The following is a 13,762-nucleotide window of genomic DNA, read 5'->3' as shown; positions in this document are numbered from 1 at the left end:
GTCTACTCCATCAATTTCGAGATAATACATAAAAATGCCATGTCCAAATGGTCAGCCCCTCCAATGGTCATAACAGCAATGGACAACTTCATCATGGTCATAACGGTTCCCACCTTCCGGGGACCCCGCTCAACATCCGGATAGCTCGACGCAGATCCGGTCTGCTCGATCAATTTGTATTAAATACATAAACATGGCACTGTCCAAATGGCCAAGCCACTCCAATCATGATTCGAAATGGACAGCTTCATCATGGTCATAACAGCGGTTCCCACCTTCTAGGGACCCCCGCTAAACATCCGGATAGCTCCGACGCACATCCGGGTCTACTCCATCAATTTCGAGCTAATACATTTAAAAACAATATAATTATATCTAAAAGCATCTGGATACCTGGAGAAGGCCTCCCATATTTGTATTGTTGGTTACTCATCCCTTTATCTATAAGCCACAATCGACCAACACTTTCTATTGCTACCTGTACTCTGAAACCAATACAAATATAACTGGGAAACAATATAAGGAATAAGAAAAAATCAAGAAAACATTTACTGAATAAAAATTTTCCAATTTATCAATAAGTATCAATTTATTAGTCAGATACATCCAGCTAGACCAAATACTGCTTCTTTTTTTTCTAGATTGAAACAGGGTAGATAGTTGATGATCTTTTCATATATAACCAATGTGACATATGGAGAGATGGACTCACAATTATGCCATGTGCCTCACTCAGACATCTCCTAACAAATTTTCTTTCTAATACAACAAAAAAGCTCATCACTTGTCCATCCTCTATTCATGAAACAAAATGAAGGTTCTTCTTGAAACAATGCTGGGTTTCAAAATCAATTTGGAAACACTATATATAAGCGTGTTTTGCATAAATGATAAAAGCCATATATATAAGATCTTGATGTCACCAAAGAATATATCAAAATCAATTTGAAGGCATTGTGGATAAGTGCATTTTGCAGATAAGTATGATAAAAGGGTGTGAAATACCTACAGAGACTGTCCAGACATCACACGAACATATCATACTGCTATCCATAACGAATATAACAAGATCTGGTTTCTACAACATCAAGGAACTTAAATGTGATATAGATAGCATGTTGGCAACCAACATAAATGAATAAGAGTGATAAACCTTTAGAATAAGAAAATGAATACCGTTGCTTCAGACACGGTGCATTTCTTCAAACAGAGCCGCTTCCTGTTTGTGGTGTCCACTTGTGTCTACAATTATCAGATCACAATTTTCCTTCTTAAACCGTTCTACACCTTCTGCTGCAATTTTTACAAGGTCTGACTCCATGTAGCTGTGGATACAGCACAAATGATTTTTTATGTGAAAATGTTAGGGAAAGCACAAAATGAAACAAACAGTGTTATGTAGACATAAACATATTTTATCTGACCAAAAGACAAGCAGCACTGGCAGCATTAACAAATTTGGAACTAATGTACAAATTTGGAACTCGTTCAGATATTCCAGGACCTAAATCGGGTTTCACTGTGATGACCCATTCTCCATGGTTGCTTTTGAACTCATACCTATGATTCAAAATTTTTGAGGCATCAGCACCGAAAAAAAAAATCACATTCAATTTTTATAAGGGAGTCATGATAATAAATAATAATACCACACTGCCACTGCTGTGTATATTTCATGAAACAAAATAGATACACCTAGATAGGGGATGGCCCTAACTAACCCCTCGATACAAAGCTATATAATGAAAAAAAACAGACCTCTATACACAACCGCAACACTTGGATCCCTAAAAAATCAAACATCAAAGGATCAAGAGAATTGTAGCTTCACATGTACAACATGCAAGCACAGTAGCTCTCAAAGATTCCCATAACTTTCCAGCTATTTTTCTTGGGATCTAGGCCGGGTTAAACATTTCATTTAAAGCAAACAAGGGCCTTTTTTGTTCAGGTCCTAACAGTGTTCCAGACAGAATGTACAGCAAAGCTAAAGAACTTGAAAATAAAGACACTTGACCAGGATCTCCATGAACCAATCGGATTCAGATCAGTTTGATGAAGGAAGAAAAAGTCACACTGTGATGTCAAGAAAAATCCTGCAACTGCTGATTACATCACATTTGTATGTATCCAGAAAATAGCATCTTGAACAGGACAACCATGCAATTTTTTTTCTTGTATTTACAGAGCACTTTGTAAGAATGCAGATAGCCATGCAATTTTTCTTATATTTACAGAGCTTTGCGAAGGCAACGCACAGTCACATGTCTATGTCATCTGAGAAAACCATCAGGGGTGCCTGATGTTTGGTGATCAAGTGGGTCAAATCATCAGGTAGAGTGATAAAGCAATTGATGGTGTCAAAAATTGCCCAGTCCACATTAAATGAACATGTACACTAATGAGTTTGGTGACTGTTTTATACCAAAATCTACCCAATGCCTCTGAAAAGCAAAGAGATCTCAGGTCCATTTAGACATTTGACTAAACATTCGATAATTCCAGGGGGTCTGAGGAAATGAGATCCTCTTTCCCATTCTTTTCAGTATTGTGGTGGAAGGTTGTATTGTAAACAATGCTATGACTGGTCATGTTCGATCCATTTCCGCTGTCCTATCAGTTGCCTCAATGGATAGGTACCTCCTTTTTCTTTTTCTTTTTGAGAAATGAAATTTTCATTGCCGATTAGAAAAAAGAGAAGAAGAAGAAGAAGAAGAGCTAACTCAAGATTCTACAGTTTGATTCAGCAGTTCTTCATGGGGATAAAAAACAGCTCAAATCTCCTTGCTTGCAACAAAATCCAATCATATCAGGGAAAACATGAATAACCAACAAGAAAAACAGCGTATTAAGAGAAGCACAGTTCATTTTTTAACCAAAATCAATCAAGATATTAACACAAGTGAAACCAATCAGCAAAATCTGTACTCATTTCCTTAACCAAGGCAATAGAATGAGCAAGGAACGAGTATACAACAGCAGAAAATCAATATCATTTGCAAATCCTCATTTCCTACAACAAAATCCTTGGAAACAGTGGTAAAGAAAAAGCAATGTAGGAAGTACATGCTAATGTGGCATGCTACATCAGCTGATTGCATCACTGGTCCAATGGGCCTTGTTTTTCTCTTTGCACCCAATAAGATTTTATATGTATTTTTATTTCGTTCTTAAGGGATGAATAACAAAACAAACATTGTACAGTTCTCAAAATGTCTGATTGGTTAAGACCTAGTACACTAAATCTGTGTATGCTTCTTGTTACAGTGTTTTGCAGATTGCATTGAAACAATGTCGCGAAACTCACTGCCACTTCTGCTTCAATGAATTTCCAGCAAATAGTATACCCTGTGTAAGACCCGTAACCTAGCCTGTACCATTCCATAAACTTCTACGGTTCCCTCTAGTCGAGTTTCGGCGACCCGGGACGAGTAGATAGCATTGGCGCATGCTCTTGAGTCACATCATGTAAACCCGAGCCGACTCAAAATGAGACCTATGTCATTTTGACCGTGCCGTCGCCGCGGTTCCGACGATGCGTCTTGTGCGTCAATACGATGCTCAGATTATAAGATCCGGCCCGTGCATTATCTAGGCCGTTGATCGCTTGATTGTGGGACCCACCTATTCCTATTGTTGTACTTCCCTAGAAACATTAATTACTATGATGTCACCCTAGGGGTGACATCACCCTACCATACCACCTTACCTTCCCTTTTCCCCATAAGTCAAACTCATTAATTCCCATTACCTCACCATCCCTCTCTCCCATCACTCCCTTATATCATTTCTCTCATTCACTTCTCTCCATTCCAAGCAATCCCTCCATGGAGCAACCCACGTCCATGGCTCCCATGAGAAAGCTAGTGTGGCCCACCTCCCTATCTCCCATCTCCACCATCCAATGATCATCTCCACCATTGAAATTGTTTCTTTGGGGCTCTATCATGCATTGGCGGAAGAAGGAAGAAGAGATCTCGAGGTGGGTGCTTCTTTCTCTCTCTTTTTCTCTCATTAATTTGGTATGATAATGTGGCCGTGTGGCCCATCTGGATGTACCCCACCTTGATGTATGTGATGTCCAAGCCGTCCACCAAATGGACCCTACGGCCGTCCAAGCCATGTGGGCCCCACTTAACGGCAATTGGAAAACATAAATATAAGATTGACCCAAATCAAGTGGGCCATGTCCATGTGGACCCCACACGTGGGACCCACCTTCAACAATACGTGCACACGGTCCGTCCAGCGTCCCTGGACGCTGGACGTTTTTCACAAGTAGGAGCAGTCCAAAAAAAAAAAAAAAAGGAGAGGGGGGAGAACTTTTGGGGCAGGCTACTTATGTAGGCCCCACCTTGATGTAAAAATCGAATCCACACCATCCATTTCATTTCCAAGCCAATTTTAGGCGTTGAGCCAAAGAATGAATCCAATCCGATTTTCTGGCGGGCCCTGGCGGGGGAAACAACTTTTTTTACCTTTAAGATCCATTAGGACCCACCTTGATGTCCCTACCCGCCAAAAACATACTGCATAGCGGACTCGTTTGATCCGTCTTAGGCCATGGAATCTAATGGACGGAGTGGATTCTCAAGACACGGGCCCCACATATGAAAAACCTCGAGAACAATAAAAAAAAAAAAAAACCACAAGGACACGCTGCTGTCAGCAGCAGCGTGCGTGGGTGCTGCTGGCGGACAAACGGGCTGGCCTCACGGCCTTAGTTGTGGGCCCCACTGTGATGCTTTTCGAATATCAACGCCATGCATTTGATGGGTCCCCTCGGACCAGGTGGTCTCCCCAAAAATCAGCCGTATACGGAACTCAGGCGGGCCACACCATATAAAATCATGTGAAGATATGCCTAAAACATATAAAATCACTTGGTGGGGCCTACCTGAAATTTGGATGCAGATGAAACTTGTTTTGGACCCCTAATTTTGTGTGACACCTACAATGGACGGAGTAGATCTGATTAATGTGGGTCCCACCTAGGATAAATAAATAAATATATGTATGTGGCATGCATTTGCTACTTGACGTCCAGAGGAGTCTGGACGTCTAACGTTAAACAGGGAGGCCCCCCTTGGCCCCAGTTGTGGACACTACCATGATGTATGTTCTACATCCATGCCGTTCATTTAATAGGTCCCCTTTTATGATGCGTTGGTTCCAAAAATCAGTCACAAAAAGTTCTCGAATGGCCCACACCATCACCTTTCATGCGGTGGTATGCCAAGCCACATGGAATCAACTGCTGGGGTCCACATGCAGCTTGGATCCACCTGAAACTCGGTTTGGACCCTTAAATTGGTGGGACACACATAATGAATGGGTTGGATTTGTGAACTACATCATGGTGGACCCCAGGACCACATAACCGTACCAAAAGTTTGGTGGACAAATAAACATTACAGTGGCTCAGTCCACGTGACCTTATGAACTGGTTGTATGGTAAGTAAACATTGCAGTGGGCCCCTGGCCCATGCGACTTTATCAACAGATTGGATGCAAGTAAACATTTCAGTGGGTCCCATGATCATGTGACCCTATCACAAGGTTGAAAAAAAAATAATAATAATAATAATAAAAATAAAAATAAATAAATAAATAAATACTGTAGTGGGCCCCAGGTCTGTATGACCTTATCAACAAGTTTGAATGGAAATAAACATTTTGGTGGGCCCCAGGTCTATAAGACCTTATCAACAGGTTGGATGCAAATAGATGTTATAGTGGCCCAAGTTGGATGATAAATAAATATTACAGTGGGCCCTAGGCCCATGTGACCCTATGACTAGTTTGGATGGAAGATAAACATCATGTTGGCCTCATTTTGGATGGACAGTATGTTGGGCCCTAGGTTGGGTGGAAAATAAACATTTTGGTGGGTCTTACTTAAGACTTATTTATGTATGTGTTGTGTCCACAACTGTGGACCTCCATCATGGAACATGTGACTTATCTATTCCTTCCATCCCTATGGGACCCACTATGATGCATGTGTTTCATCCAACCGTCCAACCATTTTTGGAAAATGATCCTTTTTTTAGGTTTGGGACGAAAATAAGTCAGATTTACTTATCAAGTGGACCATAGTGCACGGTGAGGATTGAACGGCTATCTTTGAAATCTTGAGACCCTATGATTAGATTAGATGGGAAATAAATGTTATGGCGGACCTTGAAAATTTTAGTAGTGGAAATCATTATCACCACTTATATTGAGTGTGGCCCATTTAACATACATGGGGCCCATTGATGTGGCCAATTTGATGTATGTATGACCATGTTATGAGGCCTACTTTGATGTATGTTGTGGCCCATTTGTCAGGCCCACTTTGATGTATCTTTATCCATGCCATCCAGGTTAGGCACCCCATTATGATATATATATCAGGGCCCATGGGTCGAGGCCCATTAGTGCTGCCTATTTGATACAACCCACTTGATGTGTACGAGGCCCATTAGGGCGGCCCATTGATGCAAGGCCTATTGTGACATGTATTAGGCCCATGACGCGTGACCCATTTGATGTGTATAAGACCCATGGGTAGGGCCCACATATTATGTATTTGAAGCCCATGAGCAGAGCCCACCTGAGGTTTATATATGGGCCCCATTAATGTGGCCCACTTGTATTTGAGGCCCACGGGTTGCGGCCCATGGGTCGTGGCTCATTGTGATATATACTCGGCCCATACGTCGTGGCCCATTGAGATGTGTTTCCGACCCATTTAGTGAGGCCATTGTGAAATATTCCTACTCTTGTGATGAGGCCCATTGAGATGTATTTTTGGCTCATTGATGCGGCCCACTTGTTGAATTGAGGCTCATTGGTGTGGCGTGCGGCCCAATGTATCGACCCACCGTGATGTGTAGGTCCACGTGCTGTATGTGTAAGGCCCACCTGTGATGACTATTTGAGGTCCACTTGTTGGATATTTGGGCCCATCTTATGTTTGACTCTATGTGGACCACTCCTTGGGAGCAATGTTGGTTAAATGTCCACATTGCTGGGCAGTGATGGTTAGATGTCCACATTGTGACCCTTCCTTAGGCCTTATGAGGCCCATTCTCATCATTCTCTTAGTGGGTTAACCCAAATAAGTGGGCCCCATTTACCATGAACGGATGGCTCCATGCTACCGGATTTGATATAACCACGGCCGAGGGCTGATCTTTATATTATGGTTGATCAGATGTTCATCTATGGACCCAGTCTTGTCTATGTGACCGGTCGTCGGTGTTGATTATCGAAGCTGATTGTCGGTGCTAATTATCGATGTAGATTATCGGTGTCGATTTGTCGAGGTCGATTGTATTGGCCGGTTCCGATTGTCGAGGCCGATTCTGAGTATCGAATTCGATTGCCATGGCCGATTGTCGAGACCTGCATGATGTATATGTGACCCGTAGTTGAGGGCCATTGTGATATGTATTAAGCCTATGATGCATGGTCCATTTAATGAATTCAAGACCCATGTGTAGGGCCCACATGTCCTGTGTTTGAGGCCTATGGGCAAGGCCCATTGTGATATGTATTAGACCCATGAGCAGGGTCCACCTGTTGTGTATATGTGGCCTTTGAGTAAGACCCATTGTGTTGTATATTAGGCCCTTGTGTGAGGCCGTGGGCCCATTATATGTTTGACTCTATGTAGGCCATTCCTTGGGGGCAATGTTGGTTAAGTGTCCACATGGTCGAGGTCGATTATCGATGCTGGTTGTGGATACCAGTTATGAGTATGTGACAGCATAGCATCATGATACATGCCCATACGCATCATCTGCATGTTTGTTATGAGAGGTGGTTGATCATTGCATATGTCATTGAGCATGTTGTTATGAGACTCCCTGATAGGTGGAGGTTATCTCACATGAGCACACGGTATGTGCAGGACTGATGCATGACTGGATTGTATGACTCATGCATCTCGCATTATGATTACTATACGCCCTAGCGACATCAGGGTCGTAGCCTCCACAGACATATCGTGGATGGCCAAATAGGACACCGGAAATGTTTGGTTCTAGCATACGGGCGCCATAGATGTCCCTGGGTGAAAATCTCTAAACCTTCGTGGCCAGGAGACGCCCCAACGTCGAGACCGAGTGGATACATGAGCGCCCGAGTGCCAAATACCAGGAGGCCGCGTCTCCCACTGTGTCGTGGTCGGTTGGGAGGGGGTGTGGCCTTACTCGCCCGAGGGTAGGGGGCAATACTAGGCTGAGTTTGACCAGCTCGTGAATGGGTCCGCTATCGACGTGCCGGATAGGTATTGCGGACTATTGGCAAGGCGGATGAGGTTTCTTATGCTCACTTGGACTGTGCGGCTGGAAGAGTGGCAGTGCCATTTGGAGTGTACTAAACCCCGGTGATGATTCCAGAGATGAACTGTACCGATATGTGGATTTAGTGAGCAGGAGTTGCATACTCATTCATGCATTCATTCATTCACTATCTACTCGGGTTGGTGGTAAGCAACTAGTTGATACGTGTGCCTTCGCAATGGCCAGGATTTCGGTTGGGGCGCGCGACTAACCTGAGATCAGGAGTCTACCACATTGAGTCTGACTATCCAAATTTAGGTATGGGACTGGTTTGGATAGAAGTCTCTTGTGATGGACCCCATAGCCTGCGATACTACGTACTACCATCCTGACTTCACACTCCAGTATGGTCATTCCATCCGCACCGCATATTGCATTACATCCGCGGCATACGACATCTTGGGTTACTGTGTTTCTACATTTATATGGTTTAGATATGGCTGACGTGTTTGTGAACACATAAGGAATTATATACCCAATTGCATTTATATGGTTATATGGTCTAGGTACGACTGATGCTATTTGTGTTACTCATCAGAAATGTATATTGTATTGCATCCTCTACATTTGATATTTGGCTCTTTATGACTCCTCGTTTGCGTAGCTGTTATATATTGCGTATATATCGATTGGCTCATGGACTTGTTCATATTTCCGCTTACTCTGTTATCGTATGATCTATGATCTTGTGAGTATTTCTGTTTACTCAGATAATTCATGATCTTGCTAGTATCTTTGCTTATTCCGATATTGTACGGTTTATGGATTACCAGTACTTCCAGTTTGTATGATAATGGCATTGTATCGAATACTTGGCACTTACCTTGTGCACACACTTACACCACCCTCTAAGCTTTCTATAAGCTTATGCACGATAGATGCGTGCAGGTGTTTTTAGGTTGCAGCAGCGTTGAGCTTGGAGCGTGCAGTTGTATTCTGGAGCTTTGATTTCGATTTATGTATTTCCCTTTCAGCATTGTATTCAAATGATTATATTAGTGGATATGTGATGATGATGTTGCCTTTATGATTTGGGTATACTTGTGGTTATGCTTATTACGAGATAAATGTACATTGGCAAAAAAAAAAATCCTCCTTGTAGGATCCCAGGATCGGAATCTAGCGTGTGAACGCTAGGATCCGAGAATGGGGTACTACGGAGGCTGTCAGCACCAGATTCGGCAATCGGGATTTCTATGAATCCGATTTCCGGGTTTGGGGCGTGACACCCTGTTCGTCATGTATGATTTCAATGTATTGCTCCCAGCATTGCCAAGAACAGGCAGGAGGAATACAATCTTGGAACAGTCAGCTCAAAGATACTATGCATGAGCACATATCAGACAAATTTCTGCAGAAGTGCTTGTACAAGTTCTGCATCTCTATTATGTCAGATCCGAAATGTGAATTACATAAATTGAATTTTAGAGTGTAATCCAAGTTCATGTAATTATAAGATATGAATTAGAGATCGACTAAAAAGATATGAATTCATTTTAAAGTGGAACCCAAACAGGTCCTTAGAATTTACATTCAAAAAATCCTCCAGTCTTTTTCCTATTGTGCAGGAGAACCATCTATGCACATAAAATTGCTGGCAACTTTTTTTTTTTTTGGTGTATTAAAATCCTCTCACCCCAAATAGGTGACTTTCCTCCCCCAAACGCCAACTGTAACTACGTCACCTGTAACTTACTTACATTTTAGATAAAAAGGAATCTTAGCTTTAGTTGCATTCTGCTTCAACTGATCAAAAGCACCAGCTCTAATTTTTGGGATAAAGCCCTAAAATGATCTGTAAAAATGGATGAATGGCATGGATAAAATATATACATCATGGTGGGGCCATAGATCATGGTGGTGCTGCAGACGAAATCGGATTGCATACTGAGTTACTCAGTACGCTCTTATTGTACCGAGTAAACTCAGTAGGGCCCACCTTAATCCCAAAATCCCAAAATCCCCATATCCCAAAATCCCTAAGGGCCCGTTTGGCCGGTCGGATTGGAAGGGATTGGATGGTATTGGAAAGGATTGGAAGTTAAATCCCGGGATTGGCCGGGCGTGCCAAACAGAGTCGGTGATATGATCCCAATCCCATGGGGCTTAAGACAATCCACTGACAACACCATCATTACCTATAAATCTCATCTAATCCACCTTAATACATTCAAATTTGCCTGAGAGGTGTTTGGCTCAAGGGATTGGAAGGGATGGGAAGGTTTAATCAGGGATTGGCCAGGCGTGCCAAACAAACTGGATATAGCAATCCAGGATATAGCAATCCCATGTATCTCAAGATAATCCACTGGTAACACCATCATTACCATGCCATTCACCCTAATGCCATTCAATCCCTTTCAATCCACCCGGCCAGACGGGCCCTAAATCCCCAATCCCCAAATCCCTAAATCCCCAAATCCCTAAATCACCAAATCGTTTCAATCGGTCTTGAGATTGAGAGAGAGAGAGAGAGAGAGAGAGAGAGAGATACCTCATGTGGATGTACGAGAGAGAGAGCACCGAGAGAGACAGAAACAGAGAGAGGGCGCGGTGGAGAGCGGACCGAGAGAGAGAGAGGATGCGCGTGAGTGAGAGAGGGCAGCGAGGAAGGGAGGGCGGCGAGGGAGAGAGATAGAGAGAGAGCCCTCGCCAAGGGAGGGCAGGGGTGAGAGAGAGACAGAGAGAGAGAGAGAGAGAGAGAGAGAGAGAGAGAGAGAGAGAGAGATGAGGGAATGTGGGCGCGCGCGGCTCTTTTGAGCGCGCGCCCAAATTTGGGCGAGATTGGACGGTGCTCTGTGGGCCCCACCATGATGTATGATTTTCATCCATGCCGTCCATCCAATTTTACAAATCATATTAGGCTCTATGCCTAAAACTAAAGGGAAATAAATCTCAGGTGGTCCACACCACATGAGAACAATAGTAATTGGATATCCACCATTAAAATCCTCCTAAGGCCCACTGTACTGTTTATTTGACATCAAATCTGTTGATTTGGTCATCCAGGACCAGATGAAGGGAAAAAACAAAAATAAGCTTGATCCAAAACTTTTATGCCTATTGATCATATTTTTAATGGTCGACTCTCATTCAACACGTTTGCTGGAATGTGGTCCACTTGAGATTTGCATATATCTCATTTTTGGTCTCATAATGTAAAATTATCTGTAAAAATATATGGACAGCATGGATGAAACACATACATCGTGGTGGGAGCCATAGAGCACTGAACACTAGTCATTGGTTAGTGTCAGGGGAGTAGTCAATCCGTTCTCAAGCGTACAGAGTAAATCCTATGGGGGCCACCATAATTTATTTATTTTATCCACTCCATCTATCCATTTTAACATATAATTTTATTACATAAGTTCAAAAATGAAGCCTATAAAAATCTGAAGTGGACCACATCATAGGAAATAGTATAAACTGAACATCTACCATTAAAATAATTTGTAAGGCCACCGAAGTTTTGGATCAAGTTGATACTTTAGTTTTCCCTTCATCCATGTATTTGTGATCTATTGAACAGGTTGGATGACAAATAAAAATCATTGTAGGCCATAGGAAGATTTCAATGGTGGAAATCATTATTCCTAATGTGTTCCTGTGGTATGGTCCATTATGTCCACGTCATCCATCTGAGAGAGAGAGAGAGAGAGAGAGAGAGAGAGAGAGAGAGAGAGAGTGTGTGTGAGAGGACAGAGAGTGAGTCTCTCTTACGAGCGGTCATGGATCACATGGTCTGTGCTCTGTGGGCCCCACCATGATGTATGTGCATGTTTCATCCTTGTCATCCATCTATTTTTCATTTTATTTTATGATATGAGACAAAAAATGAGGTATATCCCAATCTCAACTGGACCACATTATAAGAAACAGTGTTGAATGAGCGTCGACCATTAAAAACCTTTTAGGGGCCATATAAAGTTATGGATCAATCTGATATTTTTTTTCCCTTCATCTGGGCCTGTATGACCTAATCAACAGATAGGATGTCAAATAAAAGGTACAGTGGGCCTTAGGAGGGTTTTAATGGTGGATATCCAATCACTATTGTTTTCATGTGGTGTGGTCCACCTGAGATTTATATCCCTTTCATTTTTAGTATTTTGCCCTAATATGATTTGAAAAAATGGATGGACAGCATGGATGAAACACATACATCATGGTGGGACCCATAGAGCACCGACCAACATCCAAAAATGGTTACTCGCCTCGAACATATTTCGTATAAGAAAGATATTGGGCAAACAAGATTGATTAACAATTTGAGTGAATTTTGATTTAAACATCTGAAGTTATTTACTTTTCAATCTGGACTGATTAGATTGTCCAAAAACAGTTAAAGGTTGTTCATAATATCAAAAATATATAAATGAATAGAAAACACAAACATCAGCTTGATCCAAAACTTCTATAGCCACCAAGAAATTTTAAATGGTAGAGGTTCAATCACACTATTTCCTGTGGTGTGGTCCACTTGAGCTTTGGATATGCTTCCTGTTTGTTCTTTAGACCTCAAATTATCTGTTAACATGGATGAATGAAGTGGATAAAATAAATAAATAACGGTGAACCCCACAGAGTTTACTCTGATAAAGGTAACGAGTAATTCACTTAAATGTAGTGGAGAAAGGTTTCCTTAAAACATTCATAATCATATATTGGGCCTGCCTAAATGTGATTCACATATCTAACCCACTCATTATGTGTGTCCCACTTGGATGAGGGGTCAGACCAAGTTTCAATTGCATCCAAAACTCATGTGGGCCCCACCAAGTGCTTTTATATTTTTTAGGATGTCTTCACATAGTTTTAAATGGTATGGCCCACTCGAGTTTCGTTTACCGATGATTTTTGAGATATCTCATAACTATAAATGGGACACATCAAATCCACGATGTTGATGTTCGACACACATCATGATGAGGCCCACAAAACTTACTAACATCAATTCTTAGGTTCTCACAAGGTCAGTTATAAGTTGGGTCACAATTTTAACCAGAATATTTGGCCCATTTCACATGTCTAGTTCATTCACTCTATTTTACTAATTAATTCTCAATTTGACTAGTTACTCGTCTCAATCAGGCTACATATATATGAGAAAGATATTGGGCATACAAGATTGACCAACAATTTCAGTGAAATTTGATTTAAACATCTGAAGTTATTTACTCTTCAATTTGAACTAATTAGATTGTCTAAAAATGATTAAAGGTTTAATTAGTGGATGTGCCTAATAATTTAGTAATTTTATTTTTCACAAATAAATTTAACATTTTTTTTTTCAAAATGTATATATTTTTTCTCTTTTAACTAAATATCATTTTTATTATAAATAAATTTAACATTTTTTTTTTTTACAAAATTTAGTTTTCTTTTTTTTAAAAATATATATTTTTTTACAATTTGTCAATTTTTTC

The sequence above is a fragment of the Magnolia sinica genome, chromosome 8 (genome assembly GCF_029962835.1).
Source record: "Magnolia sinica isolate HGM2019 chromosome 8, MsV1, whole genome shotgun sequence".
NCBI classification, from domain to species: Eukaryota; Viridiplantae; Streptophyta; class Magnoliopsida; order Magnoliales; family Magnoliaceae; genus Magnolia; species Magnolia sinica.
Note: the sequence above shows the minus strand (reverse complement) of the source record.